This window comes from Coregonus lavaretus (genome assembly GCF_964263955.1).
Source record: "Coregonus lavaretus genome assembly, chromosome: 3".
Taxonomy (NCBI): domain Eukaryota; kingdom Metazoa; phylum Chordata; class Actinopteri; order Salmoniformes; family Salmonidae; genus Coregonus; species Coregonus lavaretus.
Genome location: NC_139990.1, coordinates 21607970 through 21633953, shown reverse-complemented (window position 1 = coordinate 21633953; position 25984 = coordinate 21607970). Strand labels below are relative to the sequence as shown.

Sequence of the window (25984 nt, the reverse complement as noted above, 5' to 3'; positions counted from 1 at the left end):
GAACACTTGGACATAGGCTATTATTTATACATCTTTCTTTATTATCATAATGTGTATACATTTCTCCTCCATCATGCATTCTTTGTGGAACAGTTACATTTCAATAGGCTTCTGAACTACAAAGGCCAAATAATAATGCAATAAAAAAAAGAAGACATTGTTTCTTGCAAAATACACACTTCAATTTACTAAAAGAACTGAAAAAAACTATTAGGAAATCTGACAGAGATCTCGGTCTTGAGCTCTCCCATGATGTCCGATGACATCAGTGCTGCCTACAGTGTGGCGCATTGCCAACTCTTTAGGTGCTTATATATCCGGCGAGTACTAAGTAGGCAAGCCATTCTAAGGTAGTGTGCACCCTCTACTGGGCATAGCAATGACTAACACGCCCAAAGCATTTTAAGAGGGTTTTCTGTTTTTGGTAACGCAAAAGTAATGTAAGGACTAGCAAGTTACTTTCCACAGTAAGTAACGGTGTAATGTAACAAGTTACTTTTAATGGTAGTAAAGTTGTAACCAAACGAGTTACTTTTAAAAATACCTTTCCCCAACACTGGTGTTTCTTGTAGGCTTACCCTGGCGTGCCGTTTTGATATTCGTGCAAATCTCTCTCGGACAAGGTAACTTTTATCAATATATTTGCCTGTAATTACCCCCAAAAATGAAATGCTAATTATCCGCTAATGTGGCTATCATACAGAACTACACATCCTGTCGCAAGCTTTGACGTAATCACTCAAGACCCAGGGTGGGGAAAAACCTCCATGTTTCTCCATGCAAACTCTCATCGACAAGTTGCAAGTAACATAGCGAATAGATATTATAGCCATTTTAGTTTCTCATGTAAATAATTGATTTTGTATATTTCTCGTGTGATTTCTTGTTTAGCATTTTTCAATTATCTAGTTAGCTACCTTAGGTTTTTTAAATTACTATAATTTTTTTAAATTACCCTGGCCTTTGTAGCGATCAGAAACAAGGATGGTTCTGTGCTAGGTACCGGATTGTAACCCCTACCCTGTTCAACACGTGCATTTGATCATTTTCCGACCTCTGTAAGCGAGAGGCATCGCTGGAGCTGTGTGATAAGGTAAGCCCTGTTTGCTAGCTGCTAACAAGCTATAATGGTTAGTTCAAAGATCTGTGGTTAGCTAGATGCTTTTGAAAATTATCTACATAACCACTGACTGTAGTTACGTGTACAACATACGTTACCTTCTTTACAAGTAAAAAGAAATCCAGCATTGGCTAGCTTAATGACTGTTGTTACCTCTTGTGAGCTAGCCAGCTAGTTAACGTTAGCTCACAGTTTGTGTAGTAATACTTTTTCACATGCTAACTAACGTAAGCCCAAGGTGCTAGTTAGGCACCTTGGTTGGCTAGTTGGCTTCATTAGCTAATGTTGCACCGTATCTCACCGTGGTGTAGTCAGACATTCCTGACAGGTAGTGTCACCACCCGTGGGGTCAGGGGAAAAGTCTGACTACACGAACGATAAGCTAACATAACTATCTAGCTAAACGTTAACTAAATATCCATGCCCTGGTTGGGTAATGTCGTATCGGGTGAATGGTGGCAATTATTGCTGTCAACAAAGAGTCCGCTTATGCTGCACAATGATTTAGAGGCTTTTATTAATATCACAAGGTTACAGCATAAGTTACAGACCCGCGGTGTCCGGAGAACGGCGTCTCAGATTGTCATGGCCGTTCTGACTTTCTTCTTCGTTTAACCCCTATTTATAAACAATGCAAAAAGATGGGTGGCTCCCTCTTCTGGCCAATCACCAGTCTCCCCTGTCTACAACACTCTTCCTGTCTGTTGTATGTGACATTACACTAAAACATTCCCTCTTGATACTAAAATAAACAACATTCCATTTCTTCATGAAAAACATTTAACAAAGCCATAATCTTCATATACGATATTCCCACCTTCGAGACGAACTAAAAGTCTCGAAAACAAACAGAATAGGATTATGACAAGTAACAATTTATCTTATTGAGTATCTTTAACATTAAACCAAAAACATTCTTCTCTAGAGTGTAAATACCTTTCTATGAAATATGAACAACTGTTTATGAAGTGTGAATACATTACTATGAAATATGAACAAATCTCTATGGAGTGTAAGAGCGAAAAACTGTCCGGCAACCTTCCATCCATCAATCAAGACAGTAAAATTCTCTCACGGTCCCTCTGCCCCAGGCAACCACCTCGGTACTCCAGATAACCTCATAAACAATGTAAATGCATTTGAAACTATGATGCAATTAAATACACATGTAAGCCCCTGCAAACAAAATCCTATCCAAAAACATCCACTTGTAAGGCTGGTCAACCCATTGGACCCTACAGTGAACCTCTCCCTGCCTAAATTTCCTGTCCCTAAACATCACCGAAATAAACAAAAACATCTAAGATCCTCACATGTATTCAATAACATCAAATATCCTTCTACAAAAATTAATACCTAAGAATATGACACAATTATGTATTACACATGTCTATATTTCATTGCAGACACTGGAATGTAGTCCACTACACTTCATCTCCCCGTAGTCTCCTCTTCCAATGGACTGTTGATGATGGAATCGGCCACACCCTCCTTGTTTCATCTCCTCCAGTCATATTGTCCCTTCATATTGTCCCTGTTTGAGTATTTCAATCTCCATATGTTCCCCCAAATGCTTCTGAAAGAAAAGGAAAAACCAAACAGTATCTTTTGCAAAACAACACTTTCAAATTAAACATCAATATCAACTAAGAATATAAAAAATTATATATAAATGATGTATGAATCACATTAACCTCTTCCCCCCTTGATTCATAAAATCATACCAACATCACCCTAATATTGAAAAATAATAATAATAATTGAAAAATCATCAAATAATCAAAAATGATATTTATCCATTCAGTTCCACTGGTCCATCTTCATCCAGATCAGGAACAGTCAACACCGGCATCTGAGTGTTGTCTCCAGGCATCACTCTCCAACCTATCTCAATATCATAGCTTTCTCAAAGGTCAGTAACAAATTACAAACATCACACACAGTGTTATCAAAGCTGCCATTAAATGTAACCCATCACTGCCCCTACTGGCCTACCTGATCTTGCAACCAAGTCTTCTCAGATCTCCCAAACGCATCCCTTATATTCTTCAATGCATATATAACCCTAGTGATAATATCTGAACTATCTGGACTCAAAGTATAACTAACCTTATGTTACACCATACCATGGAAAAAGTCCCCCCTTCTCCCTTAGATTTATCCTTCAATGATAGGCTTGAAGACTATGACATGTAGCCATGTCTCTTTTCATCCAATTTCAAATATAGCTTCAGATTTCTGTGTCCGGTGCTACCCCTCTTATAATGGTAGAAACCTCATATGGAAGCTTCAACGTTGACATGTAACAACATCCTGTCTATCCATAGGGTAAGAATATATATGCTTTATCACCACAAACCCTCCAAATATCTCTAAAATTCCCCATAGTCACATTGTCAGGCAAAAGGTAATCTTTTAACCATCAAAGTCCTGCTGTTCTTACTAACTGGTACATAAAAAGTAACATATTTCTCATTACTACCCTTAAGGTCATGCATATAACATCACAATCTGATATTCCCATAAACATACCCCTTACCTCATATGTTTTATTAGAACAAAAACAACTTTTAGCCCTCAATGGTTACACCTCAAATGCTCCAGTTACGCTGTTAACTGAGTTTTCTTCCCATCTAACAAATTCACACAAGTTAATTCACTTAACCCAATAACACCTAAACCTAGGCTTAAACAAATGTTTTGACAACGACATTATTTTATCTGTTACTGATTATTGTTGCTGATACCACAGTCATGACAACGCATAAGATTGACACATACTTGATAGAGGTCGAGCGACCGTCTCTAACATGTTTGTTGCTGGAATTCTCAACAGACATGGACCCTCAAGATTCCTAACTGATCTTACAGAATGAGCTGTTGGAACCAAAGATTCCTACCTTCCCATCTCTAATTTTCACAACAGAAGAATCAAACTACATGCATTTAGTTTCTCTCTTCCCTAACGAGCGGTACTGATCAGATACCTCTCCTTGTCTGTCATTAAAATCAAAGACCTCATCCTGTACTTCCATGATAGTTTCCTTCACTATTTCAGATGAATCTATATTGTCTCTATTCTTCCTGAACTCCCTCAATGACTGTGGAGGCTACAACAGACCCCAACTCTTCCATTATAAGCGTTACTTTATGAATTACATAGCCTTTTAACCAATCATTCTTAACCGGAACAAATTTTAATGCTTGCACTAGATAAGTATACTTCTTCTCCATAATTATCTCTCCATGTGGGAAGAACGTCCCCATCCTAACCCTAATAAGTATTTTTTCCCTAAAATTGGTGCTGGAGCTATTGATTCCCTTATAATCAAATGCGATATATTTATGGCTTTAATAACTATCAATGTTGAAAGAGTTAAATTGCTTCTCACTGTTGTTTTAATAGACTGAAGTGTTAATGTCCTTATTTACTTCATCCATTTTCCAAAGAAAAGTTGTCTTTGCTTGTACTTCCATCTATCACCACTAGTGTCACTTTTTCCCAACTCTCAGTCCTATCTCTAATCCCTGACTTTCAAACTTTTGATTATAAAAAAATACACCTATAATTACCTTGATCTCCCTGCTGGGAACTGTAACTATAGATACTCAATCACCCTCAATCTTCTCTTATCATTCAGCAACACATACTTTCTCAATGCATCTGCTCCTAACAGATCTAAACTCCTACCATATCTTCCCACTAAACTTTAAAATGTCCTTCCCCACTGTTCTCTCTCTCTTACTACTAACTTTGAAACTTAGCTTACTGTCTTAGAGTTCCTTCAACCTAGTTCTCCTAACTTATTTTAATCTAATCTTTTCCTCCTAACCTTTAAAAACCTTTTCCACTGATTTATTCACAAATTCCCTTTACCACCACATTTTTAGAATATGTGATTGGGAAAGTCCCCACCTGTTTCTGACTTTTTACACAGACTTGGCAAACGACTAAACACCTTTTAGCCTAGCCTGAAATCTCTTGGTGTAAGAATGTAACCCAGAATAACAGTCACCCCTTTTAACTTTTTTCAGACAGATTGTCTAATAGGCAGTCTAACAGATTATCATCCTTCCTATGATATTATCTTTTTAAGCAAATGATTCCCAAAAACCCTACTTTTTTTTAAATCTTCTACCAGACAGTCGTCTAGTGTACATCTTATTGTACAATTCAATTTACACCATGTATCTCTTCCCAACACTGCAACAGATTTATGTCCTAATATTAGTATGTCTATTTTAATTTCTCTTGGATTTTTATAGCATAGCTCAATTGGTTCCCTAAGAGTAATTAGTTGTTTACTACCTCAAATCCCTATCCTAATTAGTCAATTTTACATAGTGAGATGTTTAACCTCTTTAGGCTGAACACATAAGTTTTTCCACTATTCACCATTATTTCTCATAGTCCTCTGGTTTTACTTCAATTGTTAGCTATTTTCTCTTCTTCTCTAATCGATGCTATCAGCTGACACCCCCCTCGTATCTTCTAGGCACTCTAGAATCTTTAGGGTTCACCTGGAGAACAGGTGATCTCAACTGCCCCTGTATCTTCCTTAAAAATGTTCTCTGTTTCCTCCTGACTTGTTGCATTCACAGGTAAAGTACCCAATCTGTCCACAATTATAACAGTCTTCTGAAAGTTGCTGGAAGTGTAGCTGAAATCTTCCTCCTCCTTCTATTTCTTCTCGTCCTCTTCCTCTCCAATTCTGTGTCTGTCCAGAAACTGGCTGTGGATATGGAACATTTGGTACCCCCCTTGGCTGGTACAATTGCATTTGATATTGTTCAGTTGAAGCTGTCACAGTGATTGTTGATTTGGTTCACTCTGATTCTTCATAACCAAAGCTTCTCTTCTCCACCAGTTGTATGATTGAGTTTTCTCAGAGTTTCTTCGTCCTGTTCTTTCTTGCTGTTGACATATCAGGATTCTTCAAAAGCTTATATTCTAAGTTCTGTCCTCAAAATATCATCTTCCATCATCTTCTTACTTTTCTTCTGTGATCGTCGTTTCTGCTTGTCCTCTATCTATTATTCATCTTCATCTCTAATGCAACAATCACCCTCCTGGATGATCACCGGAAGCTGAGGATAAACATCCCTAAGCTCTACTCCCTTCTCGTAAGGTGGGTGTCTTTTCGCTGAATCCGTATGTGAGAAAGGTGTACTAACTTCTGCCATTAGTTTTTCTAACACTACTTTCTAACACTACTTTAGTTAAAGGATTACTATTTTTTCCCCTATATCAACCCTTTTATATTCCTTTATCGTGAATTATTTTATTTTAGACTGTATAGCCTATGGCTTCCCCCCTGTAATTATTAATATAAACCTAACAACTCCAAAACAACTTTTTTTATTTATTTTTATAAATCAATTAAAAAATCATGAATAATTAAAATCAATTTTTATTCCTATATCCTATGTCACCAATTTATCAATTAGTGTTGGCTATCTTACCACAACCCATCAAATGCAAGTAAATGTAAGTTAGTCAACTTCAAAGCATTCCCAAAAACAAAGCCTGTAACCCCTTGCTCTATAACCCCTAATTATCTTAAATTTACAGAATAATGTCAGTCCTTGATTCCCAACACAATTCCAATCAAACCCCAGTGATGCACAGAGCAAATGTATTTGCCAAGCCTATGTGAAATTGTCATACCATCACATATTTTGTGAACTAGCCTGATATCTGATCCTCTGCCTCTGCCGCGTCACGTGATGTCACGTCAGCACTTCCTGTATCTCCTCTCTCCCCTCTCTCCTGTCTCTCATATGACAAGGGAACAAAGACACAGAAACAAATTTTAGTAGTTAATGCAATCACTGAGTTATTTCCAACCATTCAATATTCATTTGTTCTACATTATTCACTCTAAGACTAAACTCAGAACTAAATAGATCGCTCAAAACCATTTTTATTTTATTTTAATCCGTCATTTAATTATTTAATTCAATTTATTATAATCCGTCAACATACCTCTCTCTCATTTATCAATTCAATAGGTCACAAAAACAGTTTCATCTTTAACCATCCGCCGATGTAACAACTAGAAGATTCGTGCTAAAATCTCTCCTCTGTCTGTCTATTTCTCCCCTTGCATGGTAACCCCAGATGGGACCTATGACCTTTACCCACAATGCCGCTTCTGTAGTCCTAGCACATAACCTCATGTCGTAGTTTTAGCCCCGTAAAATGAAGCGCATGCGCACATCCACTTAACCCCATGCTTACCACACCATAGAACGATAGCATTACGCTACAGCTTCACTATTTTATACCTTATACTCACACAATTACACATAACAGAGCTCACAAAACATATAACCTGACTTACACACACAGAGACAAGTTTAAGAGACTTTAATCCATCGCAATGGGGTCTCTAAGGATATCCGTTAGCATGTAGCACGCAACACAATTAGCATTTAGCCTTAGCATTTAGCATTAGCCGCTATGTACCATGTAGCATGACCCACACTCCAGCATTTAGCATTAACATTAGCTTTAGCCTTTAGCTAACTGCGGCCTACCACACAAATAAATATCCTTCACTGCCCTTATTCCTTTTAACATATATTTCTCCTACCATTTTTGCTACCGTGACTTAATGACCATTACACCGAGAAATCAAACCCAATCAGACCCCCCGTCGGACGAAAGTCGAACCATAATCACAATCAGATAAACCCCATTAATCCGAGTTTTCCTTAAAAACCCACTGACTACACATTCTATCGTGTAAACGGATTTGCCGGCCCATTATCTAAAATGGCCCCCCCTGGGGGTCTTTAAGCGGTACAGTGCCCTAATGAATGCGCATATCTGTTTTAATTGTACACCTTCAATACTTAATTCCTACCGTTTTATGCTCTAAACTTCCAATTACCTGCCGTTTCCAATGGAATAATATTTTAGGCAGCCTCCTAGTCGACAGCAACAACGCCACCCGATGCAAGGTCGTATGGTACATCTCTCCAGTGTACACAAGTCGTATCCAATCTAACAAACTCTGAAGCGGTAAGAAAAACTCACCCTTGTCTGGCCATGCTTCAAAGCGAGTTAGCCTGGCGGCTGAATGAACCAAAGGAGAGGTGCAGACCAGCCCCACGTTGGGCGCCATTTGTCGTATCGGGTGAATGGTGGCAATTATTGCTGTCAACAAAGAGTCCGCTTATGCTGCACAATGATTTAGAGGCTTTTATTAATATCACAAGGTTACAGCATAAGTTACAGACCCGCGGTGTCCGGAGAACGGCGTCTCAGATTGTCATGGCCGTTCTGACTTTCTTCTTCGTTTAACCCCTATTTATAAACAATGCAAAAAGATGGGTGGCTCCCTCTTCTGGCCAATCACCAGTCTCCCCTGTCTACAACACTCTTCCTGTCTGTTGTATGTGACATTACACTAAAACATTCCCTCTTGATACTAAAATAAACAACATTCCATTTCTTCATGAAAAACATTTAACAAAGCCATCATCTTCATATACGATAGTAACATTAGCTAGCATGTCACCACGTGGAAAAGTGTGTACACGAACGATGAGCTAACGTTAACTAGCTGGCTAACTAGCTCACAAAGGACTTGTGGGCTCAATGTTTTTTCATAGAAAAAACAAATGGTTTTGTTCCACAAGTGCATCTGTTGTACATGACTAATAAAATGACCTTTAAGTCAGTTATACATGTCAGCAGCGATGGAAAGTAAGCTAGCCCAAGGCTAGTACTTTTCAGACTGGGCTAGTAGACATTGTGCCAAACTTGCCTGGCACAGTAGTGACATTTTTCCTTTACAAACATCGCATGCCACAGATTTAGGACCTGAATGTTACCCGGGCTAGTAGAAATCGTGGTCTGCTGGCCAGTGCCCAAAATTATTATGTTACATCCCTGCATGTCAGTCCCTTTCAGACTTTTACCATTACTATAATCAAGTCTGTGGGTTTTGGGATTGTAATATAGATTTTACCATTTTAGTAATCAAATTAGCTAACTAGTAAAAGTCACTTTTTTTTGTCTTTCAGATGGGTGGATCGGAAACCCAGTGACAACACCCGGGTTTGCAGCTGCCATTTTCCGGTGGGAAAGAGAAATGGCCCTGTATTTACCAGAAAAGGTGGCTCATCCACCATGGCAGAAGAGGAAGATCCAGACTGTTGATTGGGAATCAAGAACAAACAATGAGGCATGAGGATTAGGTGTTGAGGGACCACTTGTCACATTGTCCAAGGTGGGTTTGTGGTATGATAAACAATGCATTTTCTGTCTAGATAAAGATGTTTATACAGCATTGAAAAATACCCACCACTGACCAACAGGAGTGCATGGACATTCTGTGCCAGTGTGATCTGAGCACAAGCGTCCAGTTGTGGAGACTACAGCTCATCGAGCCTGTGGACGGACAGGTCAGGAACTCATCAAATATGATACAATATTGTGTAAAACATTGACTTTGTAGATGCAACGAAATGTTGACTTTGTCTCCCCTTTTCCACATGTTTTAGACAGTGCATGAACAATTCAGCAAGGAGATCTGCTGGAAGTGATGTACTCTCTCTCTCTCACTTTGGGGGTAAGACATAATTTAAACATCACAGATATAAATTCTAACTGTGTCGATGATAAAATGCAATGTGAATTGTTTTGTACTACTGAATGAAACTGAGGAGATGAGCTCAGACCAGCCTTTGTGATTGAACTTGCATTAACTACATTACTTTAGTTGGCTGCTTTGAGCAAAACCTGAATGTAATATAAACTATTCTAGGAGCCTATTGTTTTTGTACAATCTTTATTCATTGTTCACTTGTTTTTCAAAAATGTCAGGTACAGGCAGGGATGGACTGGGGCCTTCAGCAAATAAGACGCAAGTGGCAATAAATAATTTGAACGTCACAGATATAAATCCCCAATGTGCCCATGATAAATTTAACTACAATACTTTAGTTGGCTGCTTTGAGAAAAACGTGTCTGTAATATAACCTATTCTGGGAGCTTAGTGTGTGTGTATGAACTATGTGGAATATTTTTGGACCATTGGCTTCCATGAAAACAGGTACTGACAGGAAGAGTAATATGAGTCTGCCAGAGGTCGTCACGCTGGATGGAGATGATGATGGAGGCTTTGGTGGTCAACACAACGAAGAAGCAGGTGTCCCTTCCAGTGATGTGGAGTTGACCTTGGACCTGGTTCCAGTAAGAATTGTCTTCACGGAGGCTGGACATTTGACCTCCACCACTGCTGTGGTGCACACCAGACCATCCGGTGAGGCACTCAGGATCCCAGAACCCGTGACCAAAAGCCATGACTCCTGCACATCCATCCCTGTAGCCATTTTGAATGCCTTGATGCCCTCCTCTTTGTTATCTGTGCCCCCACTTCGTAAAATATTTAATAAACTTTAATTTTCACATGAGGACATGTGCAGTTTTTCCATGAACTTTTAATTGCTAACTTGGGATTGTATCACTTGACATATCATATAGTGGAAGGATCCTATATATCAAGACTGTGTGAATGCATGTAACACTCCGAATAAATAAATACTGTACCTTTGAAGATGTCTCTGGTCGTGAACCTACAACACAAGCTGGATGTCTAAACAAAGTCCATTTTGAATGACAACATTCTAGAACTGAGTTATCACTCATTGAAGTCTTGTATCTGGGGTAATCTGGTTAATGATTATATAATTGATTAAGTGTCTCTTTCCTTGTAGAATGTTGACAGCTGTATATAACACATTGTATTGTTAAGATGCTCAAACTTAACTTAATAGCTATACTCACCGACACAGGATAAATGTTATCCCTCATGCTGGCCCTGACCAAACTGGTAAGTTGCCCCTCACTATAGCTGCACTTCTCCACATGGCCAGACTTATAGTGATCTTCTCCCCTTTTAAATGCTCTTATGCTCATCCTTAAAAAATGCCATAAGTTCTGTAATAGACACCAAAGTCAACATACTGTACAAACAATTATCTAGGCTAAGTAAAACCAAACTATTTTTTGATCTCCTGCTCTGGTAACTAGCTAAAGTGTAATCGGTGGCTAGCTAAGACAGAGAAAGAGGACATAAGTTCATGGATTGGGCACAGAAGGTCTCTGGGCACAAAGGTCTCTGATCGAGCTGGTGAACGGTAGCTGACAGTGTCGGCAAGACATGACGTGCAAGAGCTTCCTGCAGGAATTTGTAGTCTTGCTGAGGTCTTCTCTGTTGCTAATTTGCTTTTCATTTTTTTTTTGTAAGTTGAGGCGAATATATTGAGAAAACTCAACTTCTCCGAGAGAGAATTACATGGCTATCAAAACGTAACGCCAGGGTAAGCCTACACAAAACACAGACCTTATATGAAGTAGTTCTAAAATTCCAGACGCAAAAATTAATGGGGGAAAAAACTATTGGAACCATTACCGAGTTTTACCACTAGGTTTTATGGGTATTATGACGCATCCACTGTGCCGGACTATTGTAGCTAGCTTCTCACAGGTGTGCACTGCAGAGTTGTTGAAATACCAAACACATGGCAGAGTTGTTAGTTCGGCTGTTGATCAGCACACATATGGATTAAAATGTCAAGAAGACAGAAGAAGGAGCATACTGTAATGTATTATGAATGTTGGAATCTGGTGAGTTTGCAAAAACCCATTCCATAAATTATAAGATAGCAGCGTGACAATTTGCCCAAAGTTTGGTGTTAGTTTTGAACTTATGTGCGTTAGCTAGCAAGCTAGCTAGCTAGGTTTTGTGGAAAAATGTAGGACTGGCATTTGAACTTAAACTAGCTACCGTTAGCTGGATTCTGTGTCAAAGTCAGCTTTAGTTGTCTGGCTCAAGCTAGCTAGATAGCTAAATAGCTAACGGCTGAAGTTATTTGTATAACAAACCTTCCGTAAACAAATATAACTAGCTACCTTTCTTTGCCTGTTCGTTAGGTAGCTAGCTACAGAGGCTAGCTGCTGGACTTTGGGCAAACAAGCTAACATTAGCTAACAGCAGCTGTGTTGTTGCCGAGTAAAAGAGTTGCTGACCTGGTTAGATAGAACTCTTAGAATCAGCTGAGAAGATGTTAGTATTGTCAGAAATGCTACAAAAAGGTAGCACATCGTTGGTTCTGAATGGACAGAAATGTGCACGTGAGAGCGATACATTTAAATTTAACAAAAACTGTTGCACCTACAAATTTAGGAAATCCAACATTTTTTAAGTCCAATGGTCACTTTATGGATGTTATAGTCTCTTTTTAATCTGACGTCTAGAATTTGAGCTAGGTAGGCGCAGACAATAATCTGTTAAAAATACGGTTTGTGGTTCTCTGTAACAGCCGGGCGGCTCATGATGAGGGGTGGGGAGTGTGTTGTGTACCTCCAATTAAGTTAATTTTCATCGACATTGGTGTTATATTGGCTTAGATATGATGGTATGAAGATTTGAAGTTAACATTAGGTTCAACCAATGCATACTATAGTCTCGCCAATAATAATAACCTTAAGGCCCGTCATTGGAACTGCTTTCATCCAGCGGGGCGGGGGGTTAGATTCCTGCAGCCCTGCATAGGGCTACCTGCCATCACATCATCTGGCTCTGAGGATCTTCCCTCGGAGAAGAGGCCATTCCCAAAACTATTAAATACAATTTAATATTGTATTCCGTATTTGTTGTTCATTCAGTTAAGCCTGTACTCGATTGAAGTACTTACTCAGCTAAGCTCTGTATCTACTTTGATACTACTCATGGGTGATTTAAACATACACATTGATGACTCCTACAGCAAACTTGCTGATGAGTTTTTCTCTGTACTGGACTGTTTTGATTTGTGTCAAGATGTTGATTTTCCCACACATAATCGGAGGCTCATTTTGGATCTAGTCTACTCTGCTGGAGTAGGCATTAGTTATCTGACCACAGAGCCATTCTCATGACTTCCATCCCAAAGCCAGCCCTGTGTAAAAAGAGATGGATATGCTTCCAGACTATCACCCCCAGCTCATTTTCAGAAGCATTATCAGGTGTGCAATTGCTCCCTACATCTTCAACCTCACTTGAAATGGCAGTTGAACAATATAATTACCATATCTAAGTGCTTGCTTGTCAGCAAATTAAAAAATGAAAAAAAGATTTCATGTTGCTAAAATGCTGTCAGTTCCACTTTTTCCATAACCTTAACCAGACTGTTAACCTTAACCCTAACCTTAAAGACCAAAAAGCTAATTGAATTTTTCGATACAGCACATTTTGACTTTGTGGCTGTGGTAACTAGTTACAACCGCAAAGTAGCCTACGCAGGAAATGGCGCAATCATTCCAAAACTGAAGCTCATTGTTGGAACACATATTTCCCTACTTCAGTCAACCAGTACATTTACAATTTGTGATAAAACTGTCAAGAAATGTAGCTTGTTGAAATGCAATTGAGATAGTGGGACAGAACTGTGTGATGCTTGGCTTGGTTTATTTTTAGTTGTGTCCCGCAAATGCACATGTACAAATGCAACACTACAGTCAAATCAAATTAACTTTGTCTTCAATACAAAATTTCGACCAACAAGTTTGACAGTATTTCAAGAAAATGTGATCTCTGGTTAAACATTGAGTTTTGATTTCAATTTGAGTACTCCAGTACTTGATTACTCATGCCCATCTCTGTCCCACAGCACTTATGAAATCCAGCCTCACTCTTCTCACTCCAACAATAACCAAAATAATAAATTACAGTCTTAATACAGTTACTGTGCCTAATTCCCTGAAAACTGCCTCCGTTACACCAACATTGAAAAAACCTGGACTTGACCCCAACACGCTTGACAATTACAGACCAATTTCCAACCTGCTCTTTCTATCAAAGGTCCTTGAATGTGTAGTCTCAATACAGCTACAGAATTACCGTTCAACCAACAGTCTCCATGATCCCTTCCAGTCTGGCTTCCGTGCACAGCACATCACAGAGACAGCCCAGGTAAGAGTATGAAATGACTTATTGATGGCAGCTGATGATGGGGACACTAGCATCCTTTTGCTTCTGGACATGACATCAGCCTTTGACACTGTGAATCATGACATTCTCATCAACAGACTACACAACTTGTGTGGATACTCTAGCACAGCTCTCCAGTGGTTTCGCTCCTATCTGATGACAGACAACAATTTGTGACATTTGCCAATTATAAATCCAACCCTGCCACAGTCACTCAAGGGGTCCCACATGGCTCTGTTCTGGGGCCACTCCTGTTCTCTATATACATGCTGCCACATGGTATACTTACAGTGGTGGAAAATGTACTAAATTGTTATAATTGAGTAAAAGTAAAGATACCTTAATAGAAAATGACTCGAGTAAAAGTGAAAGTCATCCAGTAAAATACTTCTTGAGTAAAAGTAAAAGTATTGCTTTAAAATTTACTTAAGTATCAAAAGTAAATGGAATTGCTAAAATGTACTGAAGTAGCAAAAGGAAAAGGAAAAGAATGGAGTAAAAAGTATATTATTTTCTTTAGGAATGTAGTGAAGTAAAAGTAAAAGTTGCCAAAAATATGAATAGTAAAGTATGGAGACCCCAAAAAACTATTTAAGTATTACTTTAAAGTACTTTACACCACTGTATACCTATCCGAAGATTTGGACTGAACTGTCATTATTATGCTGATGACACACAAATATATGTAAGGACAAATGGGGACACTGAGACTGTAAAAACTAAACTGACAGACTGTCTAAATGCAATCAAGAGATGGATGCAGTTGAACTTCCTGAACTTTAATTGCAGCAAAACAGAGCTTGTGCTTAATGGCTCTAAGAGTGCATGGAGCAAGCTGAGCACATTCTCAATTTCTCTGGATGATGACACCACGCAGCTTACCCCACCACCAGAATTTTTTTTTTTTACTGTAATCACTCATTTGAAGCACACATCCGCAACACCAAGAGTCATATTTACATCTACATAACATCGATTTGATCATGTAGTTCTTGTCCACTGTCGATGCTGAGAAGCTTGTGCATGTCCTGGTAACATCATCTTGACTACTGCAATGCACTGCTGACAAGAATCCCAGTAAGGCTCCTGTCTCAACTCCAGATGATCCAGAATGCAACTGCCAGAATAATCTCACACACCACACAATAATAACACATCATCCCTGTTTTATTAAACCTCTAATGGCTGTCTGTTTAATATAGGAACAAGTTCAAGATTATTCTGCTCACCTTTAAGGCCCTCAAAGGTGATGCACCTAAATACATATGCCAACTTCTAGAGAACTATTCTCCAGCACGCACTCTATGATCATCAGGCTCAAACAGCCTGGTCATACCAGCCACAACCCTGCACAGCATGAGTGACAGGAGCTCCTCACATGTGGCCCAATCAGCTCTGGAACACTCTATCTGTACATGTCAAGGAGGCAGCTTATATTTCCTCATTTAAAAAACAACTAAAGTCATAACCATTCAAGCTACCTTTTAATGTTTGATTGCTTTATTTGCTTAAAGTCTATATTTTGCATTAGTAGGTAATGTTTTTATGTATTGTGATCGGTTTCTACTTTTTTATGTATTGACGCTGTTTTTAGTTTAGCTTTTGTTTTCTACCTTATGTGCATTGAACTTGGGAAATGCGTTCTAAAAATGAAATGTTGTTATTTTTATCATTATAATAACCCAGGAGTAGTAAAGGGTTGCAAAAATGGAGCAGTAGCTTTTCAAGGTTGTGCCCTTTAGCTGGGCACTATGCCCAAAAGTGATCAATACAATCAGTTGATCTAAAAACAAATGATTTTGTGCAACTTGTTTCTAACCAGCAACATGTATCACTTCTGAACTTGTACATGCTCCCTGAGGGGGATGGCTGACTCAACTTGTCTAATTGTTCAAAGCAGAGCCTTCTTGGCTAATAAGGAACGTTGCCATGGATGTAATGTGTGTGCAATTCAGTTATGCTTGCTAGGCGAAGAGAACATGTTTATTTTTTTAGGGTGTAATTTTTTAGGGTGTGACAGCTTTAGTTTGTAAGGCTCATATTGCCCAACCTATTCACGGAGTAATATGACATTTAACATTCAACAAAACCTGAGATGACATAGTCTCGGATATCTCAGACCTTGGAGCATCGTAAGCTATAGCCTGGTTACCCATCCACATCGTTCTGGCCAACTGACGTTCCTTCTCCTCTATGAGTCTGGAAATGCCTCAGTCCCTGATGATTTCTAGAATGCAAACACATTCTGACCGTTCTGATTGCTCCCAGAAATCAATGGGTTGGGCCAGAGCCGACCTACATGATGACGTTATCTGTATTGATGAGGTTGTGAGTGATTGTTTATGACACTCTTTTACAACACCTGTGGTATATATGGTGGCAATGGCGGAATTACATTAAAAGGCCATACTGATGGCCTTGCAGTGGATAGAGGAAGTCAAACAAGACAGAGTAGTTATTTGCTCTGATTCATGTGCAGTGTTAATGAGTCTCCAGTCCTTTAGCTCACGTAGCAGACAAGACCTGCTTTATGAGGTGCTACAAACCCATGGCAGGATTAAGCAGATGGGTTTTCAGATAAGATTTACTTGGGAACGAGGCAGTTTTATGTACTGGCTGAACAAGCACTTAGTAGTGGGGATGTTGATGTTGTAGTTTCAATGAGCAAGGCAGAGGCAAAAGGCCTGATATATTCAGTGATGGTGCAGAGATGGCAGGAGCAGTGGAATAGAGATAATAAGGGAAGGCATTTATTTCATGTACAGAGGAAGGGGAGGGGAGGATGGCAGGAAGGGACAGAAGAGAGGAGGCTTTTTTTACAAGATTAAGGGTCGGACACAGCCAGTTGAATAAGACATTACATGTGATAGGAAAGCATCCAACAGGAAAGTGTGATTATTGTTATGAAACAGAGACCGTGGAGCATGTATTGCTGCAGCGTGGGCAGTATCAGAGGGAAAGAGAGAGGATGAGATCTAGTATGAGGGAGAAGGGGATACAGGAAATTAGTTTAAAGAGTATATTGAGTAGAACGTCATTAGATATAGTCTCAAATATTTTGTTATCTTTTTAAAGAGCAACGGGGCTGGCAGGTAGGATTTAGTTTCTCTCTGTCTCAGGCCCACACTCCAGTACAGTAGGTGGCGGTAATGTACCATAACGTTGGATGCCAACCGCCGATAAACCCCACTGAAGATGAAGAATAACATTAGAACTTGTTTACTATGATTGATGGTGTTGGGTGTGCTTGCTCGCTGTGACCCACTAAGTAATACTTGGTACCATGAGTGAAAATCATGTTTTGTCTGTGAATGTGGGAGTTTATGGATGTTATCAAGCCACCAAAGGCTTTGAGCCTGGATTGGAATGTGGACGCGAATTGGAAATCATTTCTGCAGCAGTTTTTGCTGTATATGTCTGCTATTGGAGTTACAAAGGAGCCGGATGATTGCCTATGCTACTCTCCAGTCCCTCGACTTCTTGGCGCTGACGGAAACATGGATTACCACTGAAAACACTGCTACTCCTACTGCTCTCTCCTCGTCTGACCATATGTTCTCGCATACCCCGAGAGCATCTGGTCAGCGGGGTGGTGGCACAGGAATCCTCATCTCTCCCAAGTGGACATTCTCTCTTTTTCCCCTGACCCATCTGTCTATCTCCTCATTTGAATTCCATGCTGTCACAGTCACTAGCCCATTCAAGCTTAACATCCTTGTCATTTATCGCCCTCCAGGTTCCCTTGGAGAGTTCATCAATGAGCTTGACGCCTTGATAAGTTCCTTTCCTGAGGATGGCTCACCCCTCACAGTTCTGGGTGACTTCAACCTCCCTACGTCTACCTTTGACTCATTTCTCTCTGTCTCCTTCTTTCCACTCCTCTCCTCTTTTGACCTCACCCTCTCACCCCCCCCCCCCCCCCCCTACTCACAAGGCAGGCAATACGCTTGACCTCATCTTTACTAGATGCTGTTCTTCTACTAATCTCACTGCAACTCCCCTCCATGTCTCCGACCACTACTTTGTGTCCTTTTCTCTCTCGCTCTCCTCCAACACTACTCACTCTGCCCCTACTCAGATGGTAATGCGCTGTCGCAACCTTCACTCTCTCTCTCCCGCTACTCTCTCCTCTTCCATCCTATCATCTCTTCCCTCTGCTCAATCCTTCTCCCTCCAATCTCCTGATTCTGCCTCCTCAACTCTCCTCTCCTCCCTTTCTGCATCCTTTGACTCTCTATGTCCCCTATCCTCCCGGCCGGCTCGGTCCTCCCCTCCTGCTCCGTGGCTTGACGACTCATTGCGAGCTCACAGAACAGGGCTCCGGGCAGCCGAGCGGAAATGGAGGAAAACTAGACTCCCTGCGGACCTGGCATCTTTTCACTCCCTCCTCTCTACATTTTCTTCATCTGTTTCTGCTGCTAAAGCCACTTTCTACCACTCTAAATTCCAAGCATCTGCCTCTAACCCTAGGAAGCTCTTTGCCACCTTCTCCTCCCTGCTGAATCCTCCCCCCCCCCCCCCCCCTCCTCCCTCTCTGTGGATGACTTCGACAACCATTTTGAAAAGAAGGTTGACGACATCCGATCCTCGTTTGTTAAGTCAAATGACACTGCTGGTCCTGCTCACACTGCCCTACCCTATGCTTTGACTTCTTTCTCCCCTCTCTCTCCAGATGAAATCTTGCGACTTGTGACGGTCGGCCACCCAATAACCTGCACGCTTGACCCTATCCCCTCCTCTCTTCTCCAGACCATATCCGGTGACCTTCTCCCTTACCTCACCTCCTCTCCACCCTCTCCGAGTTGGGCATCTCCGGCGTGGCTCACTCTTGGATTGCGTCCTACCTGACCGGTCGCTCCTACCAAGTGGCGTGGCGAGAATCTGTCTCCGCACCACGTGCTCTCACCACTGGTGTCCCCCAGGGCTCCGTTCTAGGCCCTCTCCTATTCTCGCTATACACCAAGTCACTTGGCTCTGTCATATCCTCACATGGCCTCTCCTATCATTGTTACGCAGACGACACACAACTAATCTTCTCCTTTCCCCCTTCTGATGACCAGGTGGCGAATCGCATTATTTGCATGTCTGGCAGACATATCAGTGTGGATGACGGATCACCACCTCAAGCTGAACCTCAGCATGACGGAGCTGCTCTTCCTCCCGGGGAAGGACTGCCCGTTCCATGATCTCGCCATCACGGTTGACAACTCCGTTGTGTCCTCCTCCCAGAGTGCGATGAGCCTTGGCGTGACCCTGGACAACACCCTGTCGTTCTCCGCTAACATCAAGGCGGTGACCCGATCCTGTAGGTTCATGCTCTACAACATTCGGAGAGTACGACCCTGCCTTACACAGAAAGTGACACAGGTCCTAATCCAGGCACTTGTCATCTCCCGTCTGGATTACTGCAACTCGCTGTTGGCTGGGCTCCCTGCCTGTGCCATTAAACCCCTACAACTCATCCAGAATGCCGCAGCCCGTCTGGTGTTCAACCTTCCCAAGTTCTCTCACGTCACCCCGCTCCTCCATACACTCCACTGGCTTCCAGTTGAAGCTCGCATCTGCTACAAGACCATGGTGCTTGCCTACGGAGCTGTGAGGGGAACGGCACCTCCGTACCTTCAGGCTCTGATCAGTCCCTACACCCAAACGAGGGCATTGCGTTCATCCACCTCTGGCCTGCTGGCCCCCCTACCTCTGCGGAAGCACAGTTCCCGCTCAGCCCAGTCAAAACTGTTCGCTGCTCTGGCACCCCAATGGTGGAACAAACTCCCTCACGACGCCAGGACAGCGGAGTCACTCACCACCTTCCGGAGACAATTGAAACCCCACCTCTTTAAGGAATACCTGGGATAGGATAAAGTAATCCTTCTACCCCCCCTTACCCCCCCCCCAAAAAAAAAACATTAAAAAAAAAACATATTATAAAGTGGTTTTCCCACTGGCTATAAGGTGAATGCACCAAATTGTAAGTCGCTCTGGATAAGAGCGTCTGCTAAATGACGTAAATGTAACGTAAATGGATGAACATATGGTTGCTCTCTTTCTTACTGTAGCGGGACCACAGGCAATCGATATCTTCAATACCTTCACGTTTCCAAATGAGGAGGATGAAGACGAGTTTGCGGAGGTACTGGGTCAGTTTGATATATATTGTTTACCTAAGAAGAACGAGACATATGAACGTTGTGTGTTTCGTTGTCGTATAAAACTGCAAGGTGAAAAGTTTGGCGTCTTTCTTACAGATTTGAAATTAAAAGCACAGACGTGTAATTTTATAGACCTAACCTCCTTTATGCTTCGAGATCAGATTGTGTTTGGTATAAATGACTCCAGAGTTAGAGAAAAATGTCTGCGGGAAAATGAGTTACATTTGGACACTGCAGTAAAAATATGTCAGGCGAATGGCCTGGCACAATTGCATATTAAAACTTTTAGTTCCACACCAGCAAACACTGCTATGGAGGTGGAAAATACAGCAGTGAATTTTGTAGACAAAGACACAAGGTGGCGCTATGAGCAAAGGAGACACAAGCAATATGACTTTGACCCAAGGAGTCACAACCAATATGAGTGTAATAGGAGTGGCACCATGCACCAGGCCAGGAAGTGCCCTGCTTTTGGAAAATGTTGCTACAAGTGCAAGGGTAAAAATGTGTTTTGCAAAGGACAAGTATGGGAGACAGAATGTTCACACCATTGAAATGGAGGAGAATGAACAAAGTGATTTGTTTGTGGGTACTGTGGATTGCATGGAGGATGGGCAAGAACCATCACAGGTCCATACTGGAGCTAGTGACCATTGGGTTGTACCACTCGTGGTCAATGGTACAATGTTGACCTTAAAGCTGGATACAGGGGCTAAAGCCAACCTGATCAATATGAGGGATTTTCATGAGCTAAAGCACAAGCCAGCCATCATGCAAAAGGCTGTGGCTCTCAAAGCGTACAATGGCCAGGCAATTGAGGCTAAAGGTTTGTGTCAGCTAACTGTAAAGGGGAAAACAAGAAGCCACACACTTATGTTTTGATTGTACCAGAGGGGCATGATTCTCTTTTGGGGGATACAGCATGTGAGTCGTTGGGACTGGTTAAGCGAGTGCACACCATTATTGACTTTGACTGGCTGCACAGTGTTCAACGGGTGACAAGTAATCAAAATGGTGAGGAGATTGCTCAAAGATATTCTGATGTGTTCACAGGATTCGTGGCATTGCCTCTCATTCACTCTATTACTCTCACAGAGAATGCCAAGCCAGTGATTCATGCACCACGCAGAGTTCTAGTGCCACTATGGAAGGATCTAAAGAAGGAGTTGGGAATAATGGGGAAACTCAATGTGCTCGTGAAAACAGAGGAGCCAACAAACTGGGTCAATTCCATGGTGTGTGTGTGCGGAAAAGGAATGGAGATCTGAGAGTCTGTATGGACCCCAACGACCTTAATAAATGTATCAAAAGGGAGCATTTTCAGATTCCTAAGAGGGAGGAGATAGGATGCTTCAAATGGATTCTGGCAGGTGAGGTTGGATGCAGCCAGCACCAAACTGTGTACAGTCAATACTCCTTTTGGAAGATATTCCTTTAAGAGGTTACCTTTTGTCATAAGTTCTGCCCCTGAGCTCTTTCACAAGGCCATGGAAAGTGTTTTTGAGGGGTTAGAGGGAATTTGGATGATCTTGGGGTCCACTATGCAAGAACACAATGAGCGGCTGGAAAAGACTGCAGAGGGTTCAGAAGCATGGTTTGAAGCTAAATCAGGCTAAATGTCAGTTCTGTGTTAAGGAAATCACATTTTTGAGGGATAAACTGTCCTCAGAGAGTGTGCAGCCTGATCATGCCAAGGTCAAAGCAGTGAGGGAGTTGGCAAATCCCACAGATAGGAAAGGCATTCAGAGTGTTTTGGGTATGGTCAATTATTTGGGGATGTTTGTACCAAACCTCTCAGCTAAAACAGTGAACTTAAGGACACTCCTTCAGGACAAGACAAAGTTATCATGGAACAGAGAACATGAAAGAGAGTGGAACGATGAAAATAACATGTGCTAACCTTTTTCAAACCTGACAGGCCTACTAAGGTGTCCACGGACGCCTCCAAAAGAAGGCATTGGAGCAGTGCTGCTTCAGGAGCATCAAGGTATGTGGAAGCTTGTGGCTTATGCGGCCCATTCTTTGACTGATGCTGAGAAGCGTTATGCTCAAATAGAAAAGGAGTGCCTAGGGTTGGTCGTTAGTTGTGAGAAGTTTCACTGTTACATTTATGGCTTACCAAAGGTGAATCTAGAAACGGACCAGAAACCCCTTATTTCAATCTCTCAAAAAAATCTGAATGACATGCCTCCTCGTCTTCAAAGGATGATGAGGTTGCAATGCTATGATTTTATATATATATATATATATATATATATATATATATATATATATATATATATATATATATTATGATATAGTTTTGCATCAATTGTTATAAAAATTCTGCAATACTCACTATTGTCTTCATTACACTCAATCAAATGAACCCTGTTTTACTCCATTGTTTGTAAATAATGGATAGCTTAAACCAGTTAAAACTATCATTTTCGTCTTTGGACTGTCAGTCCTTGCACTAGACGAAATGTCTATGAGAGGGGTTACATTTCCCTCATCTTTCAGCTATTTACCAAGTGGCAGAGCCACAGTTTTTTTTTACTTTAAAGCTTTAAAGAGATTCTTACCTCGGTCCTTTTTGTATATTTTTTAGCAATTAGTACCTGATCACTGAAGACAATGAGACTGCCTATAAAGAGGAGGTCAGTGATTTGGCAGTGTGGTGCCAGGACAACAACCTCTCCCTCAACTTCAGCAAGACAAAGGTGCTGATCGTGGACTACAGGAAACGGAGGGCCGAGCATGCCCCCATCCACATCGACAGGGCTGTAGTGGAGCAGGTCGAGAGCTTCAAGTTACTCAGTGTCCATATCACTAAAGAATTAACATGGTCCACACACACCAATACAGTCGTGAAGATGGCACAGCAATGCCTCTTCCGCCTCAAAAGGCTGAAAAGATTTGGCATATGCCCTCAGATCCTCAAAAGGTTCTACAGCTGCACCATTGAGAGCATTTTGACTGGCTGCATCACCGCTTGGTATGGCACCTGCTTGGCATCCGACAACAAGGCGCTACAAAGCGTAGTGGGTACGGCCCAGTACATCACTGGGGCCGAGCTCCCATCCATCCAGGACCTCTATAAAATGCGGTGTCAGAACAGCGGAAGGCCCTAAAAATGGTCAAAGATTCCAGCCACCCAAGTCATAGACTATTTTCTTTTCTACCTGATGGCAAGCGGTACCGATGCACAAAGTCTGGAACCAACCGGACCCTGAACAGCTTCTACCCCCAAGCTATAAGACTGCTAAATAGTTAACCATAGAGTCAGTGCGTCAATATAAGTTACATTACAAAATAATGGCCATCAAAATATGTCAATTTAAGCTAGAGATATCGTTTTTTTTGCATATCAACCTCATAGTGTTGAAATATACAGTGCCTTCAGAAACTATTAACACCCCTTGACTTTTCCACATTTTGTTGTGTTACATGTTGGGATTAAAATGGATTTAATTTACATTTCTTGTCAAATATCTACTCTATATGGTAAAAGTGGAAGAAAAATTCTAACATTTGTAAAATAAAATATGAAAAATAAAACACTAATATATCTTGATTACATAAGTATTCAACCCACTGAGTCAATACATTAGAATCACCTTTGGCAGCAGTGAATACAGCTGTGAGTCTTGGGTAAATCTAAGAGCTTTCCACACCTGGATTGTGCAACATTTGCCCATGATTCTTTTCAAAATTCTTCAAGCTCTGTCAAATGTGTAGTTGATAATTGCTAGACAACCATTTTCAGGTCTTGCCATGGATTTTCAAGCAGATTTAAGTCAAAACTGTAACTCGGCCACTCAGGAACATTCACAGTCTTCTTGGTTTAGTTTATAAGGATCCCCATTAGCTACTGCACATTCAGAAGCTACTCTTCCTGGGGTCCACATAAAACATAGAAATACATGACAAAGTTCAGAACATATATCATTGTGAGCAGGTTATTTTTTCGATTATTGAATCTCCTGCTTTCCCTGTGGTATTAGGTATCCTGTGGCTAGCACTCCACAACCCCACCTTCTCATGGCCGCAGAGGGCTCTCACGAGAGTGTCAGGGTAGGTGGCTAGATGTTTCCGTTGGTGCAACCACGGTGGAAAGTCCAGACAGTACCTCCACCGTGCGCATTCCCCCTGAATACCTCGATCTGGCGCAAGCGTTCTCTAAAACGCAGGGGACTAAATTACCACCTCATCGGGCGGGGGTTTGCGCGATAAACCTCCGGGTAGACGCTGTACCTCCCAAGAGTCATATATACCCCCTGTCACAGGCTGAAACAGTGGCTATGGAAACATATGTCACCGAGTCCCTGCGCCAGGGGTATATACGTCCCTCCACTTCACCCGCCTCCTCAAGTTTCTTCTTTGTGAAGAAGAACGACGGAGGGCTGCGCCCCTGCATTGATTATCGACCACTGAACAGGGAGACGATAAGATTTAGTCATCCTCTCCCCCTCATTCCTTCAGTGATTGAATCAATGCAGGGGTCGGTGTTCTTGCCATGGGCAGAATATGCCTAGAACTCTCTCCGCCACTCCTCTACTAACCTAACACCATTCCAATGTGTTTTAGGTTACCAACCGGTTCTGGCACCGTGGGACCAGAGCCAGACCGAGGCTCCTGCGGTGGATGACTGGTTTCGGCGCGCGGAGGAGACGTGGGACGCTGCCCACGTTCATCTCCAGCGCGTCGTGTGTTGTCAGAAGTTCAGCGTTGGCCTTCTGACAACATCATCACCACAATCATCACCACAATTGTCTTGTCTCGTTATCACACACACCTGGTTCTAATCCCCTAATTAGTCCGTGTATAAGTGTTCCCTCTGCCCCCTTGTCCTTGTGGGTGATTGTTTACTGTGAAGGTTAGTGAAGCGCGGTGGATCTCGTGTATTTTGTTCGACTGCAGTATTTTCCTATGTGCCTTGTATTTTCCAGTGCACCTGTTTTGTGCCCTGGAGTGTGTAACCCTGTATTTTTGCGGATTAAAGCCTGTTATTCTGTGATTTTGCCTCCTGTGCCTGACTCCTTCAACACCACCTCATCACAAGTTCAGTTAGTATTGTGGAGTAAGTACAATGTTGTTGGTCCATCCTATGTTTTCTCCTATCACAGCCATTAAACTTTGTAACTGTTTTAAAGTCACCATTGGCCTCATGGTGAAATTCCTAAGCGGTTTTCTTCCTCTCTGGCAACTGAGTTAGGAAGGATGCCCGTATCTTTGTAATGACTGGGTGCAGCATTGATACACCATATAAAGTGTAATTGATAACTTAACCATGCTCAAAGGGCTATTCAATGTCTGCTTTAAAAAAAAAAAATTAATCTACCAATAGGTGCCCTTCTTTGCGAGGCATTGGAAAACTTCCCTGATCTTTGTGGTTGAATCTGTGTTTGAAATGCACTGCTCGACTGAGGGACTTTACAGATAATTGTATGTGTGGGGTACAGAGATGAGGTAGTCGTTCCAAAATACTATTGTTGCACACAGAGTCCATGCAACTTATTATGTGACTTGTTATGTGAACTTATTTAAGCTTGCCATAACAAAGGGGTTGAATACTTATTTACTTTTTTTTTATAATTTGTAAAAAATTCTAAAAACATAATACCACTTTGACATTATCGGGTATTATGTGTAGGCCAGTGTCACAAAATCTAAATAGAATCCATTTCAAATTCAGGTTGTAACACTGTGAAGGAACTGTATACAAAACACAGGAACATCACATTTTT

General features: G+C 41.4%; 1 long non-coding RNA gene across 3 annotated transcripts; it reads left to right on the top strand.

Annotated features, from left to right (window-relative positions):
- The first annotated feature begins 928 nt into the window (after positions 1-928).
- LOC311114170 lies at positions 929-10585 on the top strand. 3 transcript variants are annotated; one of them, XR_014611077.1, is made up of 5 exons: positions 929-1093; positions 9155-9315; positions 9401-9535; positions 9635-9702; positions 9957-10585. It is a non-coding gene; the product is annotated as an uncharacterized lncRNA (long non-coding RNA). The 3 variants fall into 3 exon arrangements; XR_014611078.1 differs by having other exon boundaries at positions 9155-9360; positions 9449-9535; positions 10186-10585; XR_014611079.1 differs by having other exon boundaries at positions 9155-9360; positions 9449-9535.
- Positions 10586-25984: the final 15399 nt, after the last annotated feature.